Genomic DNA, 8,861 nt, shown 5'->3' with positions numbered 1-8,861 from the left:
GACATCTGCAAACAGAATATACACTCACACATGTGTAAACAAACCAGATACAGGCAGACACACAACCCCACAGTGACACACCCCCAAACACAGAGATGTGCGAAGTCCCAGAGAAAGATAGGCACAGCACACATGGATACATACAACTGCATACACACACACATACCCCCATAGAGACAAAGCCACACAGAGAAACACACAATGGCATGTACAGATACACATATGTACAAACACATGTAAACAAACCCAAATGAATAGATGCATATTACATAGACCAAGCTCTCAGGATGACACAGCACTGACTTGCTAGTGTCCTTCCAAATAAGAATTGGTGGGGAAGTCACCCTCTTCATCTCCCCCTCATCTCTCTGCCACCTCCACTCATTCATAAAACATTATTGAAGGCCTACTATGCACACAACCTGGCTTTGGGCCCTAGGGACCTCCCAGAGCTATGATACAGTGCAGTGGGAGGGAACAGTTCAGTTAGGCCATGGCACTCAGAAACAGCTGCAACACATGAAACCATTTCCAGAGTTGTACAAAATAGAATGCTCAGAAAGGTAGTGAGCTCCCCATCACTAGAGGCAATCTAGTGCAACAGAGAGGTTCACACATTAGATGGGAGAGGGAGTGCTGGGGGCCGGGACTTTAAAATGCTTTCCAGCTCTAATATTCTCTATCATTTCTACTGAGCTTCAAAACAGCGGTCTTCAGAATTTCTTTTTTTATCCTATTCCCTATTAGTAAACACATTTTAAACATGCACCCAAAAAGAAAAACTTGAAATAATGAGATGAAAATACATAGATCGCTGTCTTAAAGGAAAGGAAGAATTGGAAGGAGAGCGATGCGGCGTTTATTGTGTACCTTCTGTATGCCAGACTTCTGATAAATTTTATTTCTCGAATCTTCAAAATAGCCTTGAAAATAGCTGAGGTTTTTTTGGGGGGGAGGGGGGGCCGGGGAGAGGGTGTTTTTCTTTTTCTTTTTCTTTTTACAGATGAGAAACTAAAGCACAGAAAGGCAAAGTCTCGTTCCCAAAGCAGGGCCTCCTGTAGCTGGCAGTGCTGGAATCTGGACCCAAGCAGACTGACTGTAGAGCCCAGTGCTCCACCCTGACACTCCCAGGTCTTGCAGGGAAGGGGTGGGGCTTGCAAGGGAATGGGGAAGACCCATTCCTTAGGCAACAGTTGCCAAGATCTTGTAGGGAGCAGTTGCAAAGTCTTGTAGGCAACAGTTGCAAGGTCTTGTAGGGAACAGTTGCAAGGTTCCAGCCTTGGGGGGCTGCAAAATGTGTCAAGAGCCTCAAATGACATCTCAAAGGATTTGGGCTTGACATTGAGCAGCAGGTAGAATTTTCAGGCCACAGTAGTCAAGACACTTTGCTACTTAAAGTGTAGTCCATGGACCAGCAACTTTGGCTTTACCTGGGAGTTTATTAGAAATGCAGAATCTCAGGACCTACCCAGGACCTACTGAGTCAGAATCTACATTTAACAAAGTTAAAGTTCGAAAAGCCCTGGCTTATGTTAAATCCGTCTGTTTTGTGATTCTATCCCATTGGGATGATGAGAAGCAAGCCCAACCTTGGACATTCTGGGGCTCCCTCCTTTCCAGAGTTTGCTCTGTTATCCTTGAACATGCCACCTCTGCCTCTTTGCACTAGTTGTCCCTTTCACTGATATTCCTGTGGTTCTCCCTCTCACTTTTTTCAGAAAATACCATTCCCTGAGCAAGACCTTCACTGCCACTCTCTGCAGAATAGCAGCACCTCTTCACCCACCCCCCATTATCAATACTTGTCCCTCACCCTGCTTCTTTTTTTCACCAGTTACCACTGCCTACATCGTATGCAGTGTGTTGCATAACTCACGTGTTTATTTTTCCTTCTCTTCCACTTGAATGTGAATGCCTCCAGCATCCCGCACCCAGCCCTGGCCTATAGTAGCTACTCAATACAAATCTGTCAACTGGATGAAGGCTGTATGCATTGTCCCACCCAAGGGCTCCCGCTGGCTCAGCAAGAGCCTTAGAACTCAAGTCTGGCTTCCTGGGGCTACCATAAGGCCTGCCCACCCCCACCTCCCCGTCACATCCCCCCACCCCCAGTCCTGTTGGGGGAGGGGCAGCACCCCACCAGTCTGGGATCTTCAGCTTCTCTAACATGTTTTGCCTTCCCCCCAGCCTCTTCCAAGTCTCTCTGGTAATTTCTTTAGTTTTAGAGCTTACCAAAAACTTAGAGGGCCTTACTATGGGTGCCCTTCTGCCCAAATCCCCATACCACCTATTTACTGAGTTCGGTTATTTGCTCAAAACTGGGGAGAAGAAATATGAGGAGGACAAACACAGACTAACATGTTCTAATTTGGCCCATCAGGCTTCTAGGCGGTGAGACTTGGTGCCACCCCATTTCCCTCTCTGCGCCTCGATCTTCTTATCCATTCCAGGGGACAATCACTGTTTTCTTTGCTGGACAGAGAACAAGACTTGATGAGAGAGGAAACTCTAATGGTGGGGTTGCAGGTCTGAACCACCCAGTGACCCAGGTATTTGAGGCGGAGGCAGGAAGGAGGGTGAGTTAGAGGATAAGGAAACGGAATAAGGGATTTGGTACCAAAAGATCTGGGTTCATCCCCCTTGCTTGCCACTGACCCAATATGTCACCCAGGCGGTCTCTGCCCATCATGGAGCCTCTGTTTGCTCATCTGTAAAAATGGGTGGATGCGAATGGCACAAACTCCAGCCAGGCGAGGCTGGCATCCGAGTCCAGCATTCACACAGCAGGCTATGAGGCTCCACTGAGGTAACAGGCCAAAGAAACGAGCTCCGGGTGGACCTCTCATTCCACCTCCCTTCTTGTTCCAGTGGCAATGGCACAGTGAGGCCAGCACGGCCACCTGCTTGCTGCCCTGAGGCCACAGTGCCGCCTGCTCAGAAGCTGGGGTCAGAGAAAGTGGTGTGCTTTGCGTCAGCTTTCCCTAAGAGCCAGGCCAGTTGCTGTCCAGGGACAGATATTTCCTCTCAGGAACAGGAATGAGGCCAAGTGGAGTCCTGGCCTCCCTGCCTGGGAAGGAAACCCGAGTTCACTGAGGACATCTATTTATCTAGGAAACCCTGGCCAAGCCGGGCCATCAGGGCAGAGGAGCCGGCACCCTCGGTCAAGCTGCCAGTGCCTCATGGACGTAGCTGCTAGCTCTCAGGTCCTTCTTTCGCCCTGTCAGCAGCTGTTTACTGAAAGCCCTGCTCGCTGGAGGCACTACTCTGCTCTGGGTGCTGGAGGACAAAGACCCGGCACAGAGCTCACATCTGAATGGGGGAAAGCCACAACCACCCAGAAGTATATCATATTTATATGCTATCAAGAAAAAGAGAGTGGGGTAAGGCAGTATGAAATGATGAGACCATTTTAGAGTGGTTGGGACACTCTTCTCCAAGAAAGGGACATTAAGCAAAGATCCGAAGGAAGGAACAGAACCAGCCAGGCAGCCAGATGGGAAGAGAGGATTCAGGGCACAGGGAGCAGCAAACGTAAAGGCCCTGAGGTGGGCTGTCGCTGGGCATATTCAAGGAATGAATGCAGAAAAGATGAGTGTGGCTGGAGTGGAGTCGGGTGGCGGGTAGATGAAGTCGGAGAGGGAGTAGTGGGAGGAATCACACAGGGCCTTGTGGGCCGCATCAAGAGCTTGGAGTTTTATTCCAAGAGATCAGAGGGAAGACTATTGGGAGGTCTCAAATGAAGGAGGAACAAGATGGGGAGTCCTGTAAGGAAGCAGGAAACCAATAAGGAGGCAGCTGAACTGAGAGATGGAAGTAGGTGGGACCACAGGGTGATACAGCAGTAAGGAGTGATCAAATTCTGGGCCTGTTTTGAAGATAAAGCCAAGAAGATTGGCTGGCAGGACTGTGAGTAGAGAGAAAGAGAAAGCGAGGGCTCAAGGAGGACACACCGGAAATTTACTTGAACAGAACTGAAATGCAGAAGACGGGACAGAGGCAGGTGCCAACCATGGTTCTCGGCTGCCGTCGGATGATTCCATGCCCTAACCACCACCCTTTTCATCCATTAATCCTGCCTTCAATCTGTTTTCAGAGGAGGAAACTGAAGCTGAGACCCACCCAAGATCACACAGCTGGCGAAGAGCACATCCTGCCTGGAGTTACGCGCACAGCTCTTAGCCACTGAGCTCCATTGTCCCATCACAACTGGGAGTTAAACTCATCTGTTCATTCATTATTTCATTCACCAGATCCTTCCCTGCCTACAGCATATCAGCAGGCCTATTGCTGGGCCACAGAGGGACCTGAAAATCATCGAGCCAGCCCTTGGGTGGTAAGGGAGATGCGGAGAGGACACTGTGGGGCCACCCAGGCTCACAGCAAGGTAGAAGTCAGACTGTGCAGAGGCTGGGAGTGGGGGCTGGGGAGTGAGGAGGCGCAGATTCCAAGCCTAACTCTGCAGCACATAGCTGCATGCTCTTGCACAAGCCCCTTAACCTCTCTCTGTGCCCTAGCTTTCTCATCTGTGAAATGGGGATAAGAATTATGTCCGGATAAAAGAAGGAGTGAGAAGCATGAGAGAATCTACAGAAATCCTTCGGGCTTGGGGCTTAATAAGCACTCCTAGTTTTTTGCTATGATTAGCATTATTATTGGCAGAGTCAGCACTTGAACTCAGGTCTTCCAGTGTATGCTGAGGCAATCAGCTCTCTATCCTGATGACAGTCCTTGTATCACCATCCTGCAGGGGTGTGGGAGGAGGCTCAGCTGTGCACAGCTGGGCTCAGCTCCTGGAGAGCTGGATCCCCAGAGTCAGAGAAAGTGTTTAGGGCCTGACAGTGCAGTCCCACCCCTGATGAGCTCGAAGAGCTGAAGAGCTGCCTGCTTGCCTGCGGAGTTGCTTAGTCGCTGACTTCCCCAGGAAAGCACTAATTATGGCATGCTCCTCCCTCCCCAGCCGTGGCTCTGTGTTCTGTCACAGCCCCTCAGCTTTGGGGCAATGGCTACTGTTTCTGTCACCCCCCTTTGCTTTGTCTGGCAGAGTAGGGACAGAAAACAGAGGGATAGACAGATTGACCAACGAGAAAGCTGGGACTGGGCTCATGGACCATTCCCATGAGTCTATTCAGTGGTTCTCAAAGTGTGGTCTCCAGACAAACAGTATCAGCAATACCCAGGAACCTGTTAGAAATGCAGACCTGAGACCTGCTGAATCAGCAATTCTGGTAGAAGCCCTGGGATCCCTGTTTAACAGTCTCATCAAGTGACCCCGATGCCTGTTCGATTAGGGAACCACAGCTTTGAGTCCTGTGCAACTTGGTGGGGGCGGGGGTGGCATGCTGTGAAGAGGTGATTATAAAGTGGGGTGCACGGAAGCACAGGCTCAGAGAGACCTGCATTCAAATCCAGGCTCTGCTTACATCTTGTCCCGTGATCTTGGGCAGATCTCTTTTTACATTGAAAACACATTTATTGACAATCTACTATTTACTGTTGAAGGCCCTGGGGCTGCAGTGCTGGGAGAAAACAATGGCAATAGCCAACATCTTTTCCCATAGTCATTCACTTAACCCTTACAAGAAAACTTTAGGTACTGTTCTATCATTACTCAGTCTGGACAGGTGAGGCACAGATGGTCAAAGTAACCTGCTCCATGGCTAATGTGAGGCAGTGCTGGGGTTTGAGCCACAGATGTGCTTGCAGAGCCAGGCGCTGGGCCACTGGGCTGGGCTGTCCTGTGGCTCGTTAAGGAGATGGACAAAATACAATATAGACACATAACACTGGCAGGTCATGATGCATGCTTTGAAGACAAAATAATGTAGGGAAGGGGAAAGACTCACTGGGGTGGGTTGGGGTGGGGTGTAGACAACTATTTTAACAGGGTGGTCTGGTGAGGCCTCTATGACCTGTGAATAGAGAGACCCCTGTAAGTTAGCTTTTTTGTCTGTAAAATGAATTATTAGCACCCCTTCTCAGGTGTGGTGTGAATACATCACAAGAACATGCCTATAAAGCCAGTACATGCTGAACTGTTGTTATTTGAAGAAATAAATTCAAATCTTAATTGACTCAGCCCCTCACTAGCTGGGTGTCCAGGACAAGTCACGTCATCCCTCTGAACTTCTGTTTCTGCAGCTATAAAATGGTTGCTGGGACCCTTGGCAATAACTCACGTACAGGTCAGAAAACAGAGCAAGGGTGCAATAAGGGCACTCCTACCTCCTGCCTCCACCCCACTTTCTCTCCAGGCTGTCAGCAGCTCCTCTGTGGGACTATTGGTTCCCTGGCCCAGGCCGCCCAGGAGTCCTTGCTGTTTTTATTTTTATTGTTCTGGCTCCAAAGCTGAGGCCTCTCACTCTAAATGGCTCTTCTTGCCCAGAAAAATAGGTCGTTGGCAGCTCCAGCCTCCTGACAGGCCCCACACAAAGGCGGCCTGGCGGGCCTGCCTGCTGACGCCAGCCCAGGGTTCTGGGAAGTGAGGAGCCAAGCCCGGGCAGGGCTGGTGCCAGGCAGAGCTGGGTCCCTGCAGGTTCCAGTGTGCCCTAGCAGAATGAACTTGGTCAAGTCACTTTCTGCCTCTGGCCTTGTTTCCCCACCTCCGGGAATGCAGTGAATTGCTGAGGCTTTAGTGAGACAACGCATATTGAAGGGCCTGACAGGTACAGGGGTACCATCACCCCACCTGCAGAGCCAAACTCCAGATATACTCCCACCATGGTTGCTTTCACACCTGTGCCACTGGGATCAGGGTAGACCTGGTTATTCCTCTTTCACAGATGAAGAGACAGGCTTATGAAAAAGTCTGCCCAAGTGGCATAAGTTAAGTCAGCAGAGTCTTGACTTCAGAACCCTGACCCTCTCCTTCTTACGCTCATTCTAGTCTTCTTTCTAGCTGGCCCTGGACAATAGGGAAGGACGTGATCTGACTTTTATAAAAGGATCCCTCTGGCTCCTGAGTGGAGAATAGATGGAGGAAGAGGGAGACAAAGGTGGAAAGAAGGTGCCCCAAGTGGGAGATGCCGGAGGCTTAGACCAGGGTGTTAGTAGCAGCGGAAGCACTAGAAGTGGTTTGGTTCTGGATGTGAAGGGAAGGTCCAGCCAGTGGGATGTGCTGCTGACAGATTGCACATGGAGAGTGACAGAGAAGAGTTGAAGCGATGCAGGATGGAGCCGCCTCTGGCTTTCCATCTCAAGTCTTTCACAGCTTCGCTCAAATACCACCTCCTCTGAGGCCTTCCCTGACCCCCTCCCTTCTCATCGGCCCTCCTGCACCCATTTCCTGCCTTATATCCCCATATAGCTTTATCCCTATCTGACAGACTAAATATTTTATGTACTGATTTATTCGTTCACTCCCTCTAGAATGTCAGCTCCTTGGAACAGGGGTTTTTGTGTTTTTCCCACCTGCTGCGACCCCAGTGCCTAGCACAGTGCCCAGCACATAGTAGATGTGTAATAAATACTGTTGAGTGCATAATAAATGGTATATGTATGAAGGCAATTCAACTTTAATCCAAGGCAGCCCAAGATGACTCCTATGGAGCCGGCTGACTTACCTCAATTATCTGCCATAATCTCAGTGGGTAACCTCAGAAAAATTGTTCCCCAACCTCAGTATACCTAGCTGCCCATTGGTCTCAATGACCTCCCAGCCCCGATGGTTGGCCAAGGGTGATTTTTCTGTGGTTGCTGGATCAGGAGAACAAGACTCAGGCCCCCTCCTAGGGCAGAGGTGTGGATGAAATGGCCCTAGTGTTGGGAAGCCCTGCTGGGTACCTTTGTTGGAGGTGCTACATATAAACAGCAGGTGGTTCAATTATTATCCTTCCCTAATCCGCAGTTTCCTAATCCCAGGCAGGTTTGTGTGTGTGTGTGTGTGTGTGTGTGTGTGTGTGTGTGTGTGTGTGTGTGGCCATGTCTAGGGAACAGTTAATGGCATAATCTTCTGGAAGCCCAGAAGTCTGTCTCATTTCTGACTTTAATCAGCAGTCCCTGCCCCGACTCCCACCCTCGATGGATTCCAATGATGGATTTTTCCAAGAGTCTCAGCTGGTCACCTTTATGGTCTCAGCCAGATGCGGCCTGAAGAGTTAGAAACTCTCTGCCTCCCACTTCAAATACTAAGAAGACCCCAGAACAATCTCCTAACCAGTGCCCTGATTCCATGCTCCCCTCCCTGCAGCCCACTCTCCACTCGAAGCCAGAGTGGACTTTTAAACACATGAATCAGAACTTGGTGCACCTTTGCTTAAATCCTCCAATGATTTGTATCTGAAGAATGAATTCAGGCCCACGAGGCCACCCAGCTGGACCACTTTCCCTCGCCCTTTGCCCATTCTCTTCCAGTCAAACTAGCCCCAGGGCCTTTATATGCGCTATCCTCTCTTCCCCAATCCTCACCTTGCTGCCCCTTCTTATGATTCAGCTTGTAGCTTCTCAGGGAGGCCTTATCCTTATCTAAATGAGGGTACCCTTCTCACTCTCTGTGCTCAATCTTCTGTTCATTAATTATTTCTACTTGTCTACCTCTCTGTCTCCCCACTAGAATGTAAATGCTTCATGGACAGGGTGCTTGTGTGGGTCCCTGCCGTATCTCCCATACCCAAAGGAGAAAAAAAAAAAATCCCCTTGTACTTCAGATACTGCCCAGAACCCTGTGGGCTCTGAAGGACTGTTGTCAAACACTTTACTTATTTATCAAATGCTATGTAGCACTTGGGACATGCTAGGCACTCTTTAAAGTGTTGTACAAATAGTAATTCATCCAATCTTCACACCAGTCTTTTTAGGCTGATACTAATTTCAGATGAAGAAACTGAGGCACGGACAGGCTAAGGTACTTTCCCGAGGCTACGCAG

The sequence above is a fragment of the Pteropus medius genome, unplaced genomic scaffold (genome assembly GCF_902729225.1).
Source record: "Pteropus medius unplaced genomic scaffold, Ma_sr-lr_union100, whole genome shotgun sequence".
Taxonomy (NCBI): domain Eukaryota; kingdom Metazoa; phylum Chordata; class Mammalia; order Chiroptera; family Pteropodidae; genus Pteropus; species Pteropus medius.
Note: the sequence above shows the minus strand (reverse complement) of the source record.